Genomic DNA, 4,339 nt, shown 5'->3' on the forward strand with positions numbered 1-4,339 from the left:
GTTCCAATTGAAGAAACGAAGCATTATTAACCAGATTAATCGATAGAAACTATGAATTGACAAAGAAGATGATGAAAAGGGATTTACCAATGAGGAGGAGTGAGAAAATGAAGAGCCGGCTGGAAAACTTCGCTAAAATACTACCAAACTTACGCTATGGACTCGGAGAGTACTGTGAGAGTGGTTTCAAGTGAAAAGTAGTCGTGAAGAGGGAGAGGAATCATCCTCTTTTAAACAGAACTCGTGCGCCAGACACACAAGGGCAGCCGCACGCCCCTGTGGCTTCCTTGGACATCCGAGAAAAATATCAAGTCTTACACACGCCCTTCAGGAAATTCCCCACGGGCGTGGACATTTACATGCTCAACTTACAGGGGCAATAGCACGCCCCTATGTTTTCTCGGGATGGAGGGAACACCCTGCAGAGATTCGCACGGGCGTGCAGAAATTACCCACGCCCGTGTGTGGTTCACAAGGTCGCCCACAGAGGTGAGTCCACGCCCTTGTGTGTTCTCAGGAAAATCTGCCCAACCCTGCAGGAGTTCACACGCCCGTGCAGAAATTACCCATGGGCATGCGCCAGTTGCATGGTCATTCACAGGGGCAGCCGCACGCCCCTGTGCCTTCTCTGGATAAGCTCACAGTATACATCCACGGGCGCGTGGAAATTCCACACGCCCGTGTGTTTTCTCTGAATGACTTAGAAAAACCTGCAAGCTCTGTAGAACTATTCTGAACATGTTTACACACTCATAGCCTGCCATATTATGCAAAATTTACCAGATAAAAATACGAAATAGAACTCAAACGACCAAACTTCGCCAATTCTCAACAAAACACACAATGAATTCTTTTAAAAACCCACAACAAAATCGCAGCACAAGCACTTAAAAATTGAAACACCAACACTTAACAATTTAGTCATGAAAACAAACTAAACTAAAAGGTGCGAGAATAATAAACACTTGGGTTGCCTCCCAAGATGTGCTTGTTTAACGTCACTAAGCTTGACGTATCTTTCTTACCTCATGGGGGTTCATAAATGAAGGTTGCCCTCTTACCCATGGCTTGAAAGCATGATGAGCAAAGTCTCTTGAGGGCATAGGGTGTACTCTCGGGCTTCGGACCACCTAGCAATGGTTCGTCCAACTTCCTTGGCTCATGTATGTCTACAACAATCTTGGAGCGTTTTTGGTGGCGTCTCCGAGCCCTCTTCATTTTCTGAAGCACCGTCTTCAAGATCCCCGGGGTAGATGTTTCTTCCCCAGTCGAACTAAGCATCATTACTTCTTCATTGCTCTCCTCTTGGTCAAACAAACCTTCATATGATCCGGGTTGAACATTTCTTGTACATATTCATCAACAAGCTCATCAGCAGTGTCTAGAAAGTATAAAGTGTCATCGAAATCAAGAGAATGCCGCATGGCTTCAGCAAGGCGGTATGTGAGCTTGTCATCTCCAACTCTCAATGTGAGCTCTCCGCCGTCCATGTCAATCAATGCTTTGGTAGTCCACAAGAACGGTCTCCCAAGTATCAAGGGTACATCCGCATCCTCATCGACATCTAGCACTACAAAGTCAACCGGAAAAATGTACTTGTCCACCTTGACAAGCACGTCTTTAATGATGCATCTCGGATGTCGTACCGTTTGGTCCGCCAATTATAAAGTCATCCGAGTAGGCCTAGGCTCTCCTAAGCCTAGATTTTGGAAGAAAGTATATGGCATGAAGTTGATACTTGCCCCTGAATCCGCCAATGCCATTTCCTCACCTAAGTTGCCGATGTTACATAGAATGATGAAGCTTCCCGGTTCTTTCTTCTTGTTCGGCATGTTCTTTTACAACACCGCCGAGCATAAAGCATCTAGCACCATTGAAGCACTCTCCTCAAATTTTCTCTTGTTGGTCAATAGGTCTTTTAGGAACTTCGCATACTTAGGCATTTGAGCCAATGCCTCTACAAAAGGAATATTGATGTGGAGTTGCTTGAACAGACTCAGGAACTTCTTATACTGTTCATTCCCTTGGTCATTCTTCAATCTAGAAGGGTAAGGGATTCTTGGCTTGAATGGTGGGGGTGCCACCTCTTTCTCTTTGTTTACTCCCTCCTCCACCTCTACAACCTCGGGTGCGTGTTCTTTCGGCTTTTCACTCGAAAGCCTCCCTTCAACCTCACGACCACTTCTCAAAGTGATCGCCTTCACATGTTCTCTAGGATTGGTTTCAGTGTTGCTTGGTAAACTTCCATGTGGCCTTTCGGAGAGAGACTTCACAATTTGCTCCACCTGATTTTCAAGGTTGTGCAAGGAGGTGGTGTGATTGTGAAGTGTAGCCTCGACTGATTCCATCCTTGTATTTGCCAATTGAACAAATCTAGCCAAGTGCTTCTCCAAATCCGTCATTCGGGTTTCCAAGCCTGAAATTCTGTTTTCCACTTGAGGGGCTTGTTGCTGTTGTTGGAAACCCGATGGCCCCATGGTCTTCTGTGGTCCTTGATTACTACATGAAAAATTGGGATGATTCTTCCAACCTGAATTGTAGGTGTTGTTGTATGGATTACCTTGAGGTCTCATGCCATTACCTCCAAAGTCAGCGTTCTCAACTGAAGAAACATCACCAATGATGATTGGGAAATCGGAGGAAGCATGTCCTCCACCACAACCGGTGCAATTGGTCATGGCCGCAACTCTATTCGAAGCTTTAAGATCTAGCTTCTTACTCAAACTCTCCACTTGGGCGCCAATGAAAGTTACTGCATCAATTTCATCGAGACCGGCCACCTTTTTCTTCTCCCTAGCGTTCCATTTGGTAGCTATTTAAGCCCATTTCCTCAATCAATTGGCAGAGCCTCATCGGGGTTTTGCTACCTAAAGGTACCTCCTCTGCCCGATCCAAGAGTTGCCTTGTACTCGGGTTCAAACCATTGTAGAAGGTTTGAACAATCATCCACTCACGGGAATCCGTGTTGCGGACACTTTTCGCGAGGGAGTTCCTTGAACCTTTCCCATGTCTCAAAATATAGACTCCAATTCCAACTGCACAAAGGATGAGATCTCATTCCTAAGCTTTCTTGATTTTCCGGGAGGAAAATAACGGGCTAGAAAAGCTTCTACCATCTGCTCCCATGTAGTGATTGATGCTCTAGGTAATGAGTGTAGCCAGTACTTTGCTCTCCCCTTTAAGGAAATTGGGAAGGCTCTCAATTTTATGGCATCATCCGTCACACCATTTATCTTGACATATCGCACACCTCGAGGAAGCTCTCTATGTGACTGTTTGGATCCTCATCGGTGAAACCATTGAATTGTGCAGACTGCTGCAGCATATGAATGAATGCCGGCTTTTGCTCGAAGTTCTGAGCTATAATTGGGGGACGCACAATACTCGATTGTGTCCCCAACACTGAAGGTCTAGGATAATCGTATAGTGTTCATTGTTGCTCATTTTGTTCTATCATGTTTTCAGATCCTTCTACTTCCAAATCAGCTGGATTATGCTCTTCTTGCACAGGTTCTTTTGCTTTTCTTCTAAGTGTACGTTCAAGCTCAGGGTCTCCTTCAATCAATATTTATGGATTCCCTGAGGTTATAACCTGGAGCTGCACCAAAAAGAAAGAAAAAGACAATCAGAACGATGATAGAATAAGAAGATATGAATTAGAATGTGTGGTGAAATAGCTAAGAAAACAAAGTGCAAAGTATCTCTAAAGCGCCTAACTCCCGACAGCGGTGCCAAAAAAATTTGACAAGATACCCTTACAGTATATCCATGCAAGTGCGGGTTTGTTGAAGTAATAATCTGGGTGGCGGGTATCGAATCCATAGGGAGTAGGGAGTAAAGACACTTAATTCGATTCTTAGCTATATGGAATATAACCAATGATAAGTGTGACAATGATTCAATTCTCAATAATTAAAAGCAACAAGTAAGAGAGCAAAAGTAAGGAGGAGGTAAGGCAATCGATAAAGATGGGGTACTCGGATGATGCTTCACCTAGGATAATCGCTTCAAGTGCAACAACTCTCTATTATGCTTCTAATCAATGCCATGGTGAGTCGTGGAAATCCTTACATACTTAGTCCCAAATCTAAGGTCAACTATGCCTAACTCTATTCATGTCCCAGAGGAGAGATTACATAACCTCTCAACCTCACTTTCTCGAATAAAGTTGCAATGAGCTCTAGGGATTCAGGGTGATAAATCTCTTCCTAATTATAGACCTAACCCTTTGGTCCGGTGGAAGGTCCCTAACCACAATTAAGCCCTAGATACTAAAGATCCCTCAGCGCTTCACTCCGTTGCACGCGCAACTAAGCCCGAGTGGAGATTCATCCCTTAG

At 44.5% G+C, this 4,339-nt stretch overlaps 1 non-coding gene across 1 annotated transcript; it reads left to right on the forward strand.

Annotated features, from left to right (window-relative positions):
- Positions 1 to 2,957: 2,957 nt before the first annotated feature.
- LOC120255320 lies at positions 2,958 to 3,068 on the forward strand. Its single transcript, XR_005534970.1, has one exon. It is a non-coding gene; the product is annotated as a small nucleolar RNA R71 (small nucleolar RNA).
- The last annotated feature ends 1,271 nt before the right edge of the window (positions 3,069 to 4,339 follow it).

Source organism: Dioscorea cayenensis, unplaced genomic scaffold (assembly GCF_009730915.1).
Source record: "Dioscorea cayenensis subsp. rotundata cultivar TDr96_F1 unplaced genomic scaffold, TDr96_F1_v2_PseudoChromosome.rev07_lg8_w22 25.fasta BLBR01000943.1, whole genome shotgun sequence".
Taxonomy (NCBI): domain Eukaryota; kingdom Viridiplantae; phylum Streptophyta; class Magnoliopsida; order Dioscoreales; family Dioscoreaceae; genus Dioscorea; species Dioscorea cayenensis.